Genomic DNA, 20,080 nt, shown 5'->3' with positions numbered 1-20,080 from the left:
TGATGGTTTGATCTCAGAGCGGGCCAGGGAGGGGAATATCCGAGAGGAAAAGGACCGACGAAAGTGATTTAGGGAGAGGGGGAAACCAAAAACGCAGTCCAGCCCCCCTCCTCACCAACCAGCCTACCGCCTACCTACTCCTTGTAGTTTCCAACTCTCCGGTTGTATCCCAGAATATGTGGATGGACTTCTTCCTCGCGGTATCGGCAGCAGCAGCAGCGTCAACCGTCCGCGTGAAGTGAAGTGAAACCCCGTGCGGAGTTTTGGATTTACCGTCCCGTTTTGTCTTTCTGGCCCGGCAGCGGCTCAGCTAAGGTAAAGTTTGAGTCTTTGTGTTTCTCTGTGTGTTATTTAAGTCCGAACAGGGAACATGGGAACACTGTGTTTGATGGGGTTCAGACAGCGGTTTCCTGAGTTGGACCCAGCCAGTCAGTCGGAGTCGGGACTGCAGAAGTCTCAACTGCGGCAAGTTTTTCAGCCCTCCTCCTCCTCTGCTCGTTTTGAGACAAAATTATTTGAAGCATCCAGGACTGCGGCGAAAAACCAGGAGGTTAAACTGTAGTGGCGCATTCACATCGTATTTTATTTAACACGTCGCTGTTTGTAATTTTTTGTTACAATGTATCACGTAGGCCTATTTGGCGGGCACAATTCTTACATGGTTGCCTTTCGCTTGTCTACGCACTTTACGTCAGGCTGTTTCATATCTAGGCTACTGCAAAAACAAGCCGTATAGGTACAGTGGGTCTACGGTCAGAGCATGGGGTCTGGTGAACACAGTAGGAAATGTAGCCAAGCGTTTGCTACCTGTACATGCTCCTGACATCCATGTAGTCCATGTTTGGGCAACCGGTAAAGATATTGTGTTGAGTTATTGTAACTTGGTATAACAATCCGCAATTCGCTCCACTGTTTCATTGGTCGCAAGGAAGTTTAGGGTATTTTTTCTGAATGAAGTCTAACTGTTTCAGTTTTTTGACATTCAGTGTTTGGTCACATTAGTATCAGACTGAGAAATGCACAGTTTGGGACCTTCAGGATATAGAGCGTGACAGCTGTTTACATAGGTCTGTATTTCCAAAGAAAGGGGATGGCTGCATAGGCTATGTGGTAAATGTGACATATTGTGTTATAGTATAATGAGTGGCCTAAATATATTTTGGGGTTAGCCTTTTGTCACACTGTGGGCACTATAAAATCACAACTGCGCACAGAAGCCTCCAGAAGGACATTGCGCTCACCCAGGAATAGACTAGAGGACACACAACCTACTGAAAGGGGTTTTATAGTGTTTTTGGGTCTGTACTCTGCTGAATGAGTTCTCTGTTAATTGAGCAATTTTGACAGCAGCTGGAAGACATTCTGAACCCCTGATCATAAATGAGTTGTGTTGTGCACATGTTTTCAGAATGGTGGATGACCTTAAGGTAACTTTAAAAAAAAGAAAGAAATAGAGCTAAATTAGCTGTGGTTCTAATTCCAGAAGTTAGTTTGAAAACTAGTACTGGAACTGAGTGATTGAAAGACAGAAAATACTGTTACTGATATGTCAATATTCTCTGGTTCTGGCGTTTCAATGTGAGGATTTATTGCTACTCTCTGTTTACTTAACTTTTAATATTTTGTGACACGGTACACACACCTTAGACAAATTAGCCGTTTCCGCCATAGACTACCATGGGATCTTGGTTAAAGCAAAAAAGCAGTGTGGCCTGACATGTTTGAGTATGTGTGTGTTTTTCTGTTTTCTCTTACATGATGTGGAATGTGTGTATGAAACTCAGGTGGCAAAGCCTGAACAGTGAGTGGCCCTGTGCAGCCTCACCCCAAACAGTAATAGAGGAGTGTGTGTGTGTGTGTGTGTGTGTGTGTGTGTGTGTGTGTGTGTGTGTGTGCGTGAACAGCAGAAAAAGGCTATAGTTGTAGTGGCGGAATACTAATCTGCCAGGTGGGGCTCGTAAAGTGCAGCACGGGGAGGGAAGGAGATGTGGGGGGACCTGCCTTGACCTGTTTCAGACATGAAGGAGACAGAAAAAAAAGAAAAAGAATCACTGATGACTTTCCAGTAAGGCTTGCCCTCTCTGCCAGCTGTAGATTATACCAGCTGAGCCACCAGTTTGTGCTGCTGTGAACCCACTTTCCTCCCTTGACTCTACCCGGGCACGACTTGCATGGAATATTGTCATTGAAGATGAACAAAAAGGGTTTCGTATGGAATATTTTAGTTTTTATTTATTTTTTTGTGGCGGGAATGTCGGCACTTTATGCTGTCAGGTTGGAAATGGTGGGAAAATGCGAAAAAGAAAAAATTAAATGAGAGTTGCAGCAAAGTGAGATGTCAAGATTTCCCCTGACTACCGATACTTGATCCATGCATTTACAGTTGTGGGAAATTATGCTCCCAGTTCGATTTGGTTTCAGTGGGATAATACCCATGCAGCGGATGCCCTCTTTTGTCTGTCACCCCAGTAGCCAAACATGATTGCTCAGTGCTCCAATGATGGCTGTTAATGTGGACACAGGAGGAGTGCCAACATCACTTGTCTTGTGATCCACAAAGTGATCTCAATGCCAACAAGTGAAAGTTACACAAGGAGAGAGTTTAGCACCACGTCCTCTCCAGGAGTTGTCGCCTGCCATGCAGAGTATAATAATCATACCCCTCTCCTTTTTTTTATGACCCACGCTATGCCCCGCATGATTGGTTTTCCACTCCGCAGAACGCCGCGAATGCCCTATGAAACTGCCTGCACTGCTTTGGGTGAAACCAAAAACTAATCATTATGGGTGTCCAATAAGGGTAATTATCAGACTAAGCACTGGACCTGGGGATTACGCAAGTGGCCAAATGACTGGCCTGGGGATTGAATTAAAATATTGAGGTTTTCTGCCTGGGAGAATCAAACCGCTGGGAATGTCAAAACCCAACCCGTCTGTGGTCGTATTACTGCCACTCCGCACATCAAGGTTTATGCACAGAGCCCCTGGTGATAGTGCGGTACCGTCGAATCAGTGTGGAATTACAGTTCATGGACGTCATGTGTTGCAAGTGCAAGCAAATAAGAATGGACTTTGTTGTGCTGGGTTGCATGGAAACGCATATTGAGAAATTGTACGGAATAATAATTATTATTATAAGAATCCAAAAGAAGAGAAAAACAAGTGGAAAGATAATAAAATATTAAAACTTAAGATCCTATAACTGGTACCTAACCATGTCATAAATAACAACTGCCAATGTTGTAGATTGCAGTCTAACCTATAGATCCTAATAAGCTGTAATGGATCAGCTCGGATAGCACTTGGACCGGATGGTGTTGGTTATTATTAGTGGGAGACTGGCCTCCTTGAAATAGCACGGAAGAGTCATGGTCTCTGAAAAGGCTCGTATTAAAGCCCACACAAAGCCTGTGAGTATGTGTCCCTTGTGTGAGCGTGTGTATGCGTGTGCGTGCTTTGTCATAATGCAATAACGGGCTCAGTATCCGGGACAGAGGCTGCTGTTGACAATACGCAGGCCAGCTGGAGTGGCTGTCTGTCTGTTAGCAGGAGGATGGCTTAATGCCATAAAGACACACTGAATGTGACTGTGTATGTATGAACTGTATCTCAGGAGAATGTGTCTGTCTGGAGCTTAAAAGAGCTGATAGGATTAGTCAATCACCAGAAAATTAACTTTCAACTATGTCAACAGCGTTTTTCAAGCAAGAATACGAAAATGTCTTGGACCTTTGGACTTTTTGTGGTACGGTACAAACAATTTGAGGACGTCACCCTTCTTACATTCAAGGAAATCATGATGGACATTTTCACAATTCAAATTAGGTATTCAAACGTTTTGTAATACTTCTAAACTTCTGCTACCGACCTGGAGTTAGGAGATTGTATGTCAACTGTTTGTGTGCTGTGTGTACACATGTGTATGTCTGCTTATTTGGGCCCTTTTGTGTTGCTAATCTCTGGACTGTTGTTGCCCAAATCAACAGAAAATGAATTATGAATTAATCAAACAAAAATAGTCAGATTTGATGGGATGTTAACACTTATACACACTAAACCATTATAAGACATTAGAAGTTAGTATTTAGTTGCAGCACTATGTGTTTAACATGAGTTCCAGACCTAAATATTTTTCTCCTCCCCTTTTTGTCTCTTTCCTCCACATACATACACATTCCTTTTCCCTTCTTCCTCGTCTCTCCCGCTCTTTTCCCCCTCTATTCCTGCTTGCCCTCCCTGACAGCTTTCTTTATCAGTGGTGGGCCGGTGGCAGGGCTGGGCTCTGTGATTTCAGCTGGAGTTCAAACTACTACAACCTGGCGGTGTGTTTTTATCAGTTCGTTCAGTGTGTATGTGTTGTGTGTGCGCATGCATGTCTACGTGCCGAAGCCCTTTTGCCCGGGGCCGTTCCCAGCCGTGTCGATCTGTCAGCGGATACTCGAGGCTGAGGGTGTCAATCACTCAGCAGAGTAGTAGCCTGAAGTACATGTCATCTCCAAGTGTTCACACGCCTCAGCTCAGGCTCTCATTAACACGTCCTACACCACCAACACATAGTGCTCAGATATGTGCTGCTGCTCTCACTCTTTAATTATTTCATGTCAAAGCAAGAATGGATTCGCTTCATGCAACTTCTGCGTTCGTTTGTGTGTTTGTGTTTGTGAATGAACCCTCCTCGTTAGTTCTCCAAAGCGTGCCTAACGGCCTCCTCATTACCAACTGTTCTGGTGGGCTTTTCTGTCCTGTGGTCAACTTTGAGGCCTCACCGCTCTGCTGTGCTGCAGGAGACTGTGAACTGCTCCAACGAAGGGTGCACGTGATCTTGTGAACAGTACAGAACAGCAGTTAGTTGCATGCATTAAGTCTCAAAAGTCCTTTAGAAACATATTACATTATGGCAGATACAGTAGGTCTGTTTTTGCCAAATCTGGAGAATAAAGTGCCCGACAAATAAAGGTGATATTTATTATGGCTTATAAATGTCTTATCGGCCAACCTGACAGGACACGGACAAGAGGTAACACATAGAAATTACACAATGTTATACTTTCAGTTTTACTTTGATGTAAGCCTCTACTAGCCGTAGAAAGTATCTGGTATTGTTTTATTTTTGGCACAATTTTCAGCAAGATTGTGTAAACGTGTCACTGACCTGATAAAGACTTGATTGAGTTGCCGGATGTTTATCAAACCTGTTAGATTAATAGGTGGTTATGAAGTTGAACTTTTCTTGTAGGGCAAAATGGCTGTTCTAAAATGACCAACTTTGTACACTTAGCACAAACTTTTGATCAGAGCCAAAATCTGAGGTTCATATATTTGGCTTGTATCAAAGCTGTGCCAAGAAAGGCTTGACACCAGTGAGTCACCAAGTCTGAGAAAAAAAACACAGGACTTTTGAAAGCATTTACTGAAACTTTACTCAGACCTGTTTTCCCTGAGTTCTGCTGGCTAGTCAGGATTGACACATTTCCATTTCCTTGTATTCTTTTACAGTATGTACTACAAACCGGATAGCCAGTCAGCTTGGCAATTCTTTGGAAGACGGACATTGCCTTGCCTTTTGTCATCATGAAGAAATCCTCCCAGTTCAGGAGAGCTATAACTCACTTATGTTTGTAAATACATTCGCTCTACATATGTAGCTGGAATTCAACCAGGCTGTGAAGATAGCATAACAGCACATATGACCTTCTAGTTGATACATTTACTTTTGGCTCTGTAAATGACGGGACATGGATGGAGAAGTTAAAACACCTTTGCTCAAAACATGGCAGTTAAAATCCAAAGTTGGAGCATTAGGAGAATCTTGAACAATTGCCTTTTATTGTTTTTCATGACATATTATAAACTGAACACACTCTGTAGTGTACTGGCTTGATACAGGTGACTTCAATGCTACTCTGTCACTGCTCCTCAGGAATAATCCATTGGTTGAATTGCAGAACTGCACCAGACTTCCAAATCCAAATAACCTTTTAGCTCCACATTTCAGGATTTAAGTTTTTTATTTCTGAACATCTATAGCTCCTCTGCAGCCCCCCATCAGTTTCCCCGATGTTGACCATGTGATGGTTCTGAAGCTGGTAACTCAAGAGAAAAAGAAAAAAAAACATCATCTGGTCTTCATTTTGGCTTCCCAGCTATATTCACCATTTCCTTATCACAAGGGAGCAGAGGGAGAGATGTAGTTAGTGCCCAATCCCTTGACGCTATACCAGAATGTATATTATATATATATATATATATATAATTATATGTGGTACTTTTAATTTGTGATTTTTGTATTTTTGATATTTCCCACCTTTGCTACTGCTTCCACTTCCACAATCTGATCTTAATTTCAAGAAAACCGTGAAGGAGTTGGTTTAGTCTTCAGACTTTCCCCTAAAGGTTTCTCATGTGGGTCATCTTTTAAAGTCTCAAAACTGTGTCTGCCTTTGCAAAGAATAACAATATTTAATTTACATTTTTTTAAATGTTCATTGTGAATCGTGACTTTCTGTCTTTCTTTTAAGCTGCTATCCTCCCCTCACACCCCCTGCCCTCCTTGCTGAGTGTCAGTTTGTTTAGCAAAAACATTTGAATGCCAATAATGTGTTTGTGAGGCAGTAGATATAACCTGATAGCTGCGGATGATAACTCTTCTAATGTTTAATAGGCCAGGCCATCTGCCCCCACATGGCTGGAGTTTGGACCAAGTCCACTAATAATGTGGGTCACTTTGCTACTGTGTTGGTGTTTTACATGCTTTTAGGTTGACCTGAAACACTAGTTTAATTGGATTAGTTTCTCATTGGATTTGTGATTTATTTTTTTATATATTCCAACCGGTTTAGTGTTGGACATTTCGGTCTCTGATAAGTTGTTCTACAGAAGGTTCCCCGTGTGCCTGTTTTGTTTCCTACACTGTACAGGCTCCTCAAAAATGTCTACCTCGTCGATTCCGGGAAGAAAAGGGTAAAGAAGTGCAAAGGAAACAGACTTCAAAAGCATGTAGGAGGCGAGGCAAAGAGGGAGAGGGAGAGGGAGGGGAGAAAGGGACAGAGACGTTTTAACAGGGGAGAGAGCTGACATTTCTTGTAAATTCCTCAGTCACACTTTTTTTTAGGTGGTCTCCTCCTCCAAAAGTCCAATATTTCCACTCTCCTTCCAATTGTTATCTTGTCTCGCTCCTTCTCGTTTCGCCTCACTAAAAAGGTAACCCCCCCACCCACTCACCAACTTTTCCTGTCACTCCCCCCTTCTCCCCGCCTGGTCCAGGAGTATTTTTGGAAGTTAATGAAAAGAGAAATCCGAACCGCTTACCCTTAAAAGGCATGTCTGGGTCAGCTGGGTGGAAACTTGTGTTATTAATGTCCGTAACGTTTTCTATGTGAGTGGGTCATCTGTGATTAAAGGTATGCGTGCGTACAGCGCAGGAATCCTGAGGGGGGGGGGGCTAGGACTAGAAGGGAAAGGATGGTGGGCTAGCAGGCCTACGTCCTCAGGAAAAGGAGGGGGCTGAGGGGCATATTTGGCATATTTCAGGAGCCATTCCAGTCTGGTTCAAGATGCATTCTTCTTCCTAGCGATCTGGCCCTAGCAGCCACTGACGGACAATGTTCAAGGAGAGGAGGAGAGAGGTGAACATCACACTCTACTTCCTATCAGTCTTGTGATGCAGGAGCTGGAAGATGGTGAAGGCTTCTAAACAAGGAGCTAAAGCTAAAGAAGTCAGTAACACAAGTGGTAAAGAGATACAAAAATCTGATGTCACTTAAACACTGACACACAGATGTGTAAACAAACCAAGTCTATGACCTTTTATAATATCTATTAAAAGATACATGTTGAACCAAAGTCCTTCACCCAGCAGCAGGGTTTGTATGTATTGGGTACCATCGCTACAATTTAAGATGTGTTTATGCGCCGAGGGCTGTAATATTGTCTCTTTCAACTTTTTCCTTTGTGGCTCTATAGTTTTTGCGTCTCTCCACTAGAATTTATGATTTTTTTTAGCCTGTTATTTGCAGCTGTACGGCCACTCACTGACGTGACAGTGGTTGGCAGGAATTCACTGTGGAGGTACGCGTCCAGTGTTTTCCGCAGAGTTCGGGTTCATGGCGAGGTCTTGAGTCTGTGTGGGGGGCCCAGTTGGAGTATGGTGTGTACAGATGTATTTTCTAAACCGCCAAATCTTCTATGTTTCTTCTTCTTTTTCTTCCTTTTCAACATTTCCTATTTGTTTTAGGAAAGTCTTGGAAATAGTGATCGTGAACACTAAACTAAACTGATATTAGAGCAATCTATTAGGATATCAAAATGGAAAAGAAAGAAGGACTCTGGACTTGTGATACCTGTGACAAAAGTGGTTGTAAATTAAATTTGTTTATGTACAGTGAAGCAGTGAGCGTGAGGGTGGATGTTTGTTCATGTCAGCCTAGCTTCTTGACTTCTGAGTTCCAATGCTCTCACGGGCGTCCTTTTTTGCAAATGATCTGTCTGGTGATGCTGAGCCAGACTTTGCTCATGTACTTCCAGCTTGACTGTATGAGGGATATATCACACACACACACACACACACACACACACACACACATCAACTGCACTCTCACACACTCCTGTCTGACCTGTTCTAATCCTTTGGATCTACAGGGCGGCTCTCAAAATAAAATTCCTGCTGCAGATTATTTTTCTTGTGATCAGAAAATATACATGTTCTCAGAGAGAGGAATGCTTGGGCGCCATGGCGACCTGCCGATTGCTCACTAACCCCCCCCCCCCCTCTTCTTCTGTTACTCTCGACTTTGGCTGTTTTAGTCTCTGAGTCTCAAATTCCGACTTAACTTTTTATTTTTTAACTTTTTTACTTAGACCCTTCTACAATAGTTTGGTAAATCTAATGCATTTTCACAGCTCATTTGATGTATTTTACCTTTACCTGAAAGACCCCTTATTTTCTGTTTGGCTCTTGTTTTCACCTACCCGCATTGAAAACTAAACGGGTGAGATCTTTTTCTACTTTCCCACAGACATCCCTCTTTCTGTGAATCCATCCATCCATGTATTAGCAAGTCTGGTTTTAGTAGCTTTCATCATGGTGGTGCTGATGCATGCAGACCCCGACTGCGAGGCTATTTTCAGCCCCTCTTTTCCCCTCCCCTGTACCCTTTTTTCCCCTCTCTTCTCGGCTTTGGTTTTTATTTTGGAATAGATCTCTGCACTGCTGTCTTTTGTAAAGGGCACTCGAGGGCTGGGTTGGCTGGTTTTCCCCTCCATGCCAACAACCTTGCTTTTGGAGCCCCTTGTCGTGCTAGCTGTCCCGACCAGGGGAAGTGAAGCAGCACAATGCGAAACTATGGTGAGGCCATAAAAATAGGCTCTGGGACATGATTGAAACCCTTTCATGTTCAAGTGTCTTTTAGCTTTAGAGTAGTACTAGAAGAAAAAGAAGAACCTTGGCGTTATAGACCTTTTTTTCACCATTGTTGGACGACTAATGGTATATATAGACACGCAGAAATCAGGAGAGAATGGATATAACCTGCAGCAATTTTTCTCAATGAATCGGTGTCCTAATAGTTTGGTTTATTATACATAGAAAAACGGTTCAAACATTCACCTAAAAGTTTCTTAAAGTCCACTGGGACAAATTCTTATTTGTCTGACCAGCAGTGCAAACCCAAAAAGCAGAACAAGACACAATTGTAAACATCCAATTTTTTGTTTTATTTCCATCAATGAATTGTCTAATCGTCTCAGTATTTTGCCTTGAAGCTTGAAATGCTCACTAGAACATCTCTTTTATACATCTAAACACATTGTATCACAGACACTGACGACATAAACTCTGGATTGTCCCATTAGCTTAGAGCAAAGCAGAGAAACACACGCATACAGCAACTCGGACTGTGAGGGAGTCATTGGTTCGCCTCTGGTGGTCCCTTCATCTGCCCTGCAATGCTTTTCTTCTCCTCTCTCTGTGCGTCAGTAAAAGTCAACCAACATTTGGATAACGGGGCGACTGTGGCTCAGTTGGTAGAGCAGGTCGGCCGGTGATCAAAGGGTTGGAGGTTCGATCCCCGCCCTGCCACCTGTGTCACAGTTGTTGTGTCCTTGGGCAAGACACTTCACCAACCTTGCCTCGTGTGAATGTCGATAGTTAGCCTGCTATCGGTGTATGAAAGTCTTCGGTCTCAATGGGATATACCTGTAAAGGTAAAAAAAAAACGGTATCAAAAGCCGCTTTATTTAACCATGATATAGTTGTTTTTTTACAGTATACAAGTTCAATACATACCTATTTCTTTATGCTTTATCTTGCACTATTTTTCTTGGTCAGTGTGCACTGCATTCATCACAGAAAATCACTTTTTGCTAGCGTTGAATGTCTGGCTGTTGTGTGTTTGTGTGTGTGGTGGGCATAATATACTTGTGTGCATGCGGATGCAGTCTGACACAGGAGCCTCACAGGAATCCCATAACCAGAGTCCCTGAGTGGCTCATTTGTGCACCGTGGAATATTGTGAAATACCAGGCATATTTTATGATTCAACCTTCAGCCAACTCCCTCTCTTTCTCCCAAGCGTCTGGGTTTATTTGTGAAACTAAGCCGGGCTGGCCGTCCACCGTCCCCCCCCCCCCATTACTCTGTCCTGTCCTCCCCTCTTTCACTCTTCGTCAGAATATTTAAACATTTGCATTTGAAACATACGGATTTAGCTGAGGGATTTGATTGTGAACTTGAGGCCCTGGGATGGTTTCTCACCCCTGTGAGAAGTATAGGTTTTATTTATATGAACATTTGTATATACCCTCATTTGTGGCTTTGGCAAACCGGCGTACCACATACAGTGTTGTGTTATGACTGCCTGGGCAAACAAGGGTACAGTACAGCTCAGAGATGCCCGGGGCAAAGAGAGACTCTCGCCCACCCACTTGGACAAAACCCTGCTGTAGTTCTCTACCTCCTTGTTTTCACCCTCTGGTCATACATTTTTTTGCTTCTGAACCCCCTCTCTCTCTGTCCTATTCCATGTCTTTTTCTCTCTCTCTCTCTCTCTCTCTCTCTCTCTCTCTCTCTCTCTCTCTCTCTCTCTCTCTCTCTCTCTCTCTCTCTCTCTCTCTCTCTCTCTCTCTCTCTCTCTCTCTCTCTCTCTCTCTCTCTCTCTCTCTCTAGGTGTGGACCGCACGGAAGAATGCAGTTAAATTAGTGTTTTATCTCTCCTGCCAGCCAGCTGCATCTGGACTCCCGGCCATGCCAAGCATTTGAGACACAATTGACCTTAAAAGGAAACAATGGCGGGCTATCAATTCTGCTCTGCCAGTCGAGGAATGGCTCGTTCCTGGGCAGGGTCCAGCTTGTGCACAAACAACATAAGGAAGTGTTTCTGAGCTGAACTTTGAAACTGCCGGGAAATGAGAGCAGCACACTATACCCCTTTTTTTCCCTTGGTCTTTTATGGTGAATATTGTGCAGGGCCGTAGCTTCGGATTTAAAAAATACCAGGGTCATGAGTCTCACTCTCACTGCCCACCCCAATTAAGCCCTACCCATTCAAGAAAATTAAAGATCTAGAGACATCACCTTTGGCTTCATAAGAGTTGTAACTGCCTTTCCAATACTTTCTGATATTTTTAAACAATCGTCTAAATTATAAAGTTATTGTCAAATTAATACAAACGTCTAAAGGCCTATCTAAGTCTAGCCAGTATACTAAATAGTGGCTTTGGCATTGAGAACTAGTCACATTTACCTGCAAGGAGGTTCCTTTGAACTTTGATATGATGACAAGACAACCAAGGTGTCCTAAGGTATTGCAAGCTGTCACATTACTGTTGTTGTATAAATGAAGACTCATCGTGCAGTCAGCAGTTGTAGAGTGTGTGTGTACGTACGCCTCTGCTGTTGTTTGTGGAACAGGGAGGGCTGGATCGCTCTAAGTCATTAGATATTGAGACAGGTTCTGCAGGTTCACGGCAAAGTTAAAGAGGCGGCGGATGTTTTTTTTCATCTGACAGCTCGTCATTTCACAGACCAAACTCTCACTCCACCTTGCCTCTCAGCTGGAATGCAAATGGCAGCAGGAGGAATGCGGTTTGCAGTTTTCCGTGGCAGTCGACGAACTCCCCATCGTTCTCTTCAGTGTTTCTGCATCTCTCTGTCTCTTTTACCTTGTCCTTCTCTCTCAGTCTCGCACTCTCTCTCTCTCTCTCTCTCTCTCTCTCTCTCTCTCTCTCTCTCTCTCACTAGGCATCCTGTTCACTATGTTTGATTTGGGCATTCCTTTCCTCTCCGAGCAGACAAAACAACCCCAGACCTCTCTGAACTGCAACCCTCAGTGTGCGCGCACACACACACACACACACACACACACACACACACACACACACACACACACACACACACACACACACACACACACACACACACACACACACAAACAATGTCCCTTCTGCTAATCACACACAGGAAATGGACTCCCATGCTAACTAGGCCCGCCTGGCCAGTGGAACCCAGGATGGCGTTTCAGGCCTTGAAATGTTCTCCAGTGGAGGAAATTGAACATGAGCTCTTTCTTCCCCCTTCTTTCATTCTGCCTGGTTTCCTCTCCTGTTTTACTCAACATGGTTTCTCTGTCTTTTTTCACTTTTTTCCATTGACACTTTTTTTTCTCTCTCCATTTTGCTGTGAAACATAAGCATCCAGACCTAATAGACACAATACAGAGCTTTCTTCTCCTGGAACTTTTGTTGAGGGTTGACTTCTGTTAGAGTGAAGCAATATATTAAAAGGTTTGCAATTCAAGTAAGGTTCATTGTAAGGTTATGGCCAAAGAATTTTCTGCAAAACACTGTGCCAAATGGGACTCTGCACTGCATACACATGCGTGTTACACGTGTGTGTGTCACAAATTCTGAATGTGTTTGAAAAAACTAAGCCTAAGTGCTCGGAAGCCTGCACTGATAACTTATCAACAGCCTTACATTGTGTGATTAAGATAAAAATGATGCGATTAAATGTTTATGTAGAACGCAATGCTAGAAACTCAAAGAAAGTTTCTTACCATCCGACAATCCATCAGAGAGGATGCAAATGACTGGACAATAACTCTTTTTTAGAATAATAGAATATAGAATAATGTGATAATATAATGATTTCAATGAGTGTATACATAATAAGCCTTATTTTCATGAAACATGTATGTTTCTAAAGTGGATACAGAGTGCTGGAAATGACCAATAGAGACCCTGGAAGAAGTGCCTGAATTCATTCTGCTGAGTAACGTAATGAATGTTCCCCAACCTGACATGCTGCTGTGTGCGTGAGGGGAAACGAGTGGGAGCAAAGGATGAGAAGGAGACGGCTGTTTTCAGTTTTGGTTGGTTACGGTCTGAATGAATAGCTTCGACCCCTCCTCACCCACCCCACAACACACATACACACACATGGATACATACAAACATGTGGTCCCTGGTCATTTGGCGTGTCCTGGATTGCGAAGAATGTGTCCAATCGGACTCGTAAAATAGCATATTGAATATGCACGCAGCAGCGTTAAACATTTGGTTTAGTGCTGTGTGGATGTGTTGTTGTATAGCGTGAGAATGTCATGTGATTCAGCAAAATGCTGTGGGCCGGTGTCATGCCACTGCCTTCATGAATTGAACATGATGGAGCCGAGTGGGGAGCTGCTTCCTGCAAAGAAAAGGATGCGTGGGAACAAAACACAAGTGGTGACAGTTGAGAGTGGCAGATGCTACTAAAAGACTGACTCGTTCTGTCCATCAGTAGCTACTCCCATGATCCAAAGTGTCTTTGAGCACATCACTTGTCTCTGCTTTGTCAGTTAGGTTAGTGAGTCTCAAAGTCTGTTTGTTCCTCCTGCTCCTCCTGCTCCTCAAAAGTGAAGATCTTCTCTTTCTGTAGTCCTTTTGTGGTGGAAAATTAAGGATCTTTGGGTTTTGGTTTAAGGCTGTTGGTTGGACAAAACAATCAATATGACCCAAGGAAGCCATAAACATGCAAAACTGACGAGCAGTGTAACCAATGTTATTAGCTTGTTGTTGATGCATGGATATGTGACATGGTATAGCTGCATTTTACAGAGTTGCCTCACATTTTATAGACCAAACTATGAAGCAAATGAAATATTCAGGACTGGAGAATAACTGGTAATGAAAATGTATCCTACATGATGCTTTGATGCCAGTTTTTTTCCCCATAATCTTTCTTTCCATTTCCTTGTGGCAGTCAAAGTCCCACTGTAAAGGTGGAGCTTTTATATGTCTCACAGTCGTTATCAGCAGATTGAATTGGCTCAGTTGTTCCTTCACATTATTCGGAGCACCTCTTGGGACTCCTCGCCTATGTTGGCATAAACAACCAACATGGTGGTTTTATTTGAATGTGTGCTGTATGTTTCCTGTACCAGAGACGTGTCCTATTGCTGCTTACAGTTAACAGGAATGTTCCCTTTTCTCCTTCAGCAACCCATCCCCACCCCCTTCTTTCATTTCTCCTCCTCCCCTCTACTTCCCTCTCTCATCCTTTTAAATTCAGTCCAGACTCTGGTCTTAAATCTAGATTCTCTGTGCTTAACCAAACATATGGTATGCTACTGTAGTGGAATGCTCTACGTCTGGGCTGTTGTCTGTGTGTCGTGTGTGTGTGTGTGTGTGTGTGTGTGTGTGTGTGTGTGTGTGTGTGTGTGTGTGTGTGTGTGTGTCGTGTGTGTGTGTGTGTGTGTGTGTGTGTGTGTAGCCATGCACATGTTTTGAAGCAGATGAGAGCTGCTAGGATGATGATGATGATTATGATAATGGTGCGTGTGTGTTTGTGTGTGTACCAGTGCCTCCCCAGAGAAACTGAATAGGGCCTTCTGTTGTCGTGGCCAACCACTGCTTGTCTGCTCATGCATGAGTCTATTGCAAAGCCCCCGAAACGCGTCCCATATCTGAGCAGTTAGCTCATTCTTAGCCCCGGTTTGCTTGACTGCGAACCATCTCCCCCACAGTGACTGCATTGTCAGCCCAGCCCGCAGGCTCGGGGCCTTGCCAACTGCCAAACACAACAATGCTGAAAGATGGCATGAATGTTTGTGTGTGTACGTGTGTTTGTGTGTGTACGTGTGTGTATGTGTGTGTCTTGATATTATGGTGATCAGTGATTCCACCTTTGCTAACCTTATGTCCTGCTTGTGTTTTTTAACTACAGGATGGAGACTTTGGGAAGAAAAGCTTAACATGTGACAGACAACAGGATGCATCTCATCTCATCTCAAATGTAAGTTCTTGTGCTTTAGTTAATGTCTCTTCTGTTACTCCTGTCTGCAAAATCCATCAAACTTTATTTAAACGTAGGACCTTGAAATTGTCTTAAATCCACTAATAAGACACTTTTGAAGTTCCACCCCAATGCAGGGTTTGGACAAATGCAATAAAGTCTATTTTCTTTGCTCAATTGTATTTTATGTCTCTCAAAGGAATAATTAAAGAGAGTGATATAAGAAGGCTGATGACACGCTCATGAAGGTGTGATAGATATGGAGGAGGAGACGGGAAGTGATTAGGTCAAAAACTGGAAACAGGTGGAAACAGCCGGACCACTGTTTACCAAAGTTCAAAAATACACCCAGCAGCACCTGTACAGCTTACATGTTGTGTCTTGTTGGTTTAATCCATGCACAAAAATGCAAAAGTTATAATGACAGTTTGGGTGTTATTTACGTGCTAACTGTTGATCCACCTTCCCTATCATTACAGTGATAGCGACGCTTGTCTGGCAACTTTGACGTCACTGCATCTTCAACCTGAAACTGTTGTTTTTGGAGTATTTTTTTTTCAACTTTAGAGATAGCCCAACCAGCTGTTTCCCGGTCCTTCCAGCCTAAAACAAAGTTTTGCATATTGCTAAGCTTAGCTAATTGCCTCCTTGCTCCTGATGTGTGCACAGTAAGGGTGAAACGATTAAACAAAAAATGAATTCATAATCTAACCAAATTCCTCGCCGACGATTTAAATAATAGTTAGTAATCGATAACGGAGTGATAGGAGTGATCTTCTTGAGCTGAATCTACTATTTCTGATTGTTGCGTTTTTATATTGCACTGCCAGAATAAAGCCAATAAATAAACGTGTCAATAGAGGTGGGGTATTTTCTATTTTGCATCATTTTCTTGTTTGTACAGAAATTCAAGTTCAAAGTAAAAGAAAAACAATCTAATTAAAAGTACAGTAGGCCTATGGTTATTTTAATCCATTAATTAATTTAATTTAAAAGAAAAATACTATACCGTGATAGAAGATTCTGACCATACCGCCCAGCCCTAATATGAGCACTTTTTCTGTATTTGTTTTAAAGAAAACGTACTTGATTTTATTTATTTTTTATATCAGCTAATGTCAAATTGAAATTTGTAATTATATTTGTCTTTATTGTTAGTGAGCACATGCCTAATACAAGCCTCAAGCTAAATTGAATAGCTTATTAGTAGCCATTGAGTAATTAATTGATTTATTATCCGATTAATCGTTTCAATAATCGATAGATTAATCGATTATCAAAATAATCGTTAGTTGCGGCCATAGTGCACAGTCCGCAAACATTAGAGCAATGCAGATCTTTCCATTTCTTGCAGCTAAAAAAATTGGACAAATAAGGAAGAAAATACGGCCTTCCAAAACCAACAGATACCCTAGGCTATTGTGTGTGAGTGTGTGTTGTTCCTGGTCACCCAGTCGGACAAAATGGATTCATGACATTGATAATAATTCTACTTCAAATGTTTCTTCTGGGCTCCCTTCACCTCTCCCTCCGCCTTCACCTCTACTCCTGTCCTCATCCCCTCCTTTTTCCCACCTTTTCCTCCCTTCCTCTCTCCCTGCGACTCTTCCGCCCCTCCTCTGCTCTTTTGTGAGTTAGCTTCCTGTTGGGCACAAACGCCGGCGCCGCACTTCCTTGTTGCCTGAAGTCGGCAAGGAGTGGCACAACATACATGTGTACTGTACTGTATATACAGTATATCTGCATTCATACCTATAAACATTCACTCTGCTCAGAGAGGCTCAGTGAGAGTGCGTTATCAGGCTAGGTTAGTCAGCGGACACACTATATACGTGTCATTGTCTTACTACGTCTACTCGGCTGTCTGCTCGCTCCACAGTTTTAAGGTCGATATGTGGACAAGGCGTGTGCTGTGCATCCTCACTTCACAAGCATTTAGTATTCCTGACACTGCTACTCACATCCTGCTGGAGATGAATTCATCCTAAATAGTCCGGAAACCAATAGTGACCATGAAAAGCGCTAGGGGAAACAGGAAAAAGGAACTCCTCATGTCTGCGATCTGCTACAAAAGCTACTTCCTACTTGTATTCAGGTTTCCCATGATCAGGACTTGTAAGCCTGCCATAAAGCAGATATGAATACTAATACTAAATAGGAATCGTTTGATATAATTCTTGTTCACCTCATCCATTCTTGTTTCTCCTCATCAGTGGTGCTGAAACCAAACAATGACTCACTCCTGTGCACCAGAGGTCATTTCAAATTGAAGTTTCTTGATGTGAAATGTAATATGCAGCTCAGCTTGTAGGGTAGTTTGACCCTGCGTGACCCCGGACGATCTGTAATAACTGTATGATCCAGAGTGCCTCTGTCTCTCTTCTCATGTACGACTTCATTCTTTTACCTCCTGCTCTCTTGCTCTCCTCTTCCCTCCCTCCCTCCATCCTGCCGACAGTGCTGCTGCATTCCTGCTGCAGTAATCCACTCTGGCAGCTACCTGCTCTACATTCTGTGGAGTCACTCTCCTCTCCTTCACCGTCACTCTCCCCTCCTTTTCTGCTTTTCACTCCCTCTCTATATATCTTTCTTTGCTTACTTTGCATCATCGCATTGCATTGCATTTTGCACTGCACATTGACATCTTCTCTAAGCTTTGCTGCTTGCCCTCTCTCTCTCCCCTCTCTCTCTCTGTTCTGTTTCTCCCTCATCAGAGAGCCACTGAGGTCTCCATTCAGCCGCAGCAGGCTGCTAATGCCAAGGCTCAGGCCTGATGAGGCATTGCCAAGCTCTGCCAACCAACCAACCACGGTGTGTGTGTGTGTGTGTGTGTGTGTGTGTGTGTGTGTGTGTGTGTGTGTGTGTGTGTGTGTGTGTGTGTGTGTGTGTGTGTGTGTGTGTGTGTGTGTGTGTGTGTGTGTGTGTGTGTGTGTGTGTGTGTGTGTGTGTGTCTCCTGTGCTGGGATGGGAATGCAGTGAATGAGCATGATGTCGAGCAGCCAGGCAGAAGGGGTTGAAGGGGGGGCTGCATGCTAAGAGCTTTTGATGTGTCTGTGAATCGGCAGTGTTTTGTAGTCAGTTGTCGTCAGCTAGTAAGGAGGTCGGGGCGGGCAGCCTGGTAAAATGCCCACTCCATAATAAGTTGCAGTGGGACAAAGGACATTGAGTATGAATACAGCAGGAATACAGAAGGGGATGAGGATGAAGGATAAGGGAAGGAAACAGAGGAGTGGCATGTTCATGCTAATTAAAATACCCAATTGCTAACTTCCTGTTCAGTTTCTCACTTAGGTTAATCCTTAGATTGTTAGAATTACTTTTAAGAAGGGGTCAAATGCACCAGCATATACTGTCATTTGAAGGTAGTAATCCTTCAAATATCAATATCACTGACTGTGTACAGTTGATTTTTTTATAGTGTCATGTTCCTTTTTTCCGCAGACCTTTGCTTGATTTTGGTCCTTTTACATTTCTTCAACCCTGTCCTCCTGAGTAAGCGTGTAAATAATGAATGTGGGAAAGAGTTTTCACCATGAATCTAACTTCACTTCTCTGATGAGCCTGTTATTGCCCAATTCTATGGCACCCGGTGTGTTGTTGGATGTCTCATATTGTCTGTGTGCCTGCAGATTCTGTAGAGACAGTGTGTGGCTCAGTCTGCTCTCTTCTGACTGTTTAGTCTAAAGTTAGGTTTTAATACTTCAAGATTAGCCAGAAAACAATCATCAGTGCCTATGGATCAAAAGACAAATTGGCCATAAATTCTGCCTTTTCTGTTTCAGTTCACACTACATTAGCAACATTTTTATATTTATCTGAATTGTATTGCATATAAGTGCAGTAAAAAGCACTTGTATGTATTTTCTTTTTTCTTTTTTTTAGCTTTCATCTTGCAATGTTAAGAATTCCTGGAACTTCCTTGTTTTGTACAGCATCACTAAGAAAGAAAAAAAAAAGATTTCCTGGAACTAAATGCCACGAAAAACAAATCACTTTCGACAAGATTTTATTGATTTTGATCACAGATTTATTTTCTTTTTTCTTTCCTTTTTTTAAAGGTTTTGTAAATCTCCTACTAACTCTTAAACAAAGAGACTAACAAATAGTTTGGAGTGGAGGTGATGAATGAGTAAAGGCAACATTATCTGTAATTTTCTGATCTTATCACTATGTAGCTCTCTCTTCACTTGTGTCCGTCTGCTTCGCCTCATTCTGTCTGACTCATACTTATTCAGCCAGACACACACAGGCTGTTATTCACCCAGTGTTGACTCTTAACAAGTGTCATCATGTTGTGATGTTTTTATGTTCTCTTATCGGCATATAACTGTGTGACACGCACACATTCCTCCACAGGCAGTTCATGGTGTGCGCACATCTGCGTACACTCGTCCAGTCATATAAAGTTTGTGCTGACGTCTGCTGATACCTGAGAGTGCTTGAACAGCTGTTAAACGTAGCTTTAAATAGGTGGCTGGTCTTGGTCCAGACAGAAAATGCTCTGTTAATGGGAGGTCAAAGAGTTCTTGTAGGTTGAGTTAATCAAAGGTACAATTTTGTACTTGTTTTATTGTATCAACACACACATACAAACAAATGTGCAGAAGACAAGAGAGTTTATTGGCCTTCAAAAGTATTATTACATTACAAGTCTGAATTTATGTCTTTTTTGATAAATATTTATTATCCTTGTTTTCTGTGTACCTATAAGTGGTGGGTCTATATGTGTAACAGGTTTTTCTTCAATAAGATTTAATGTTTGCACACATGGCTTTTATGGACACAACTTTTACTCATTGCTCACTGAGCATG

The 20,080-nt window shown here is 42.7% G+C and overlaps 1 protein-coding gene across 1 annotated transcript in view; it reads left to right on the top strand.

Moving 5' to 3' along the window:
• Positions 1 to 20,080, top strand: part of luzp1 (leucine zipper protein 1) — a 46,263-nt gene continuing 26,183 nt past the window's right edge. Inside the window, exons 1-2 of the mRNA XM_080042368.1 lie at positions 1 to 315; positions 15,200 to 15,268. The gene's annotated coding sequence lies outside the window, so the exon portion shown is untranslated. The remainder of the gene's footprint in view (positions 316 to 15,199; positions 15,269 to 20,080) is intronic.

This window comes from Ammodytes marinus (assembly GCF_949987685.1).
Source record: "Ammodytes marinus genome assembly, chromosome: 15".
Taxonomy (NCBI): Eukaryota; Metazoa; Chordata; class Actinopteri; order Uranoscopiformes; family Ammodytidae; genus Ammodytes; species Ammodytes marinus.
This window is presented reverse-complemented; position numbering and strand designations above follow the sequence as displayed.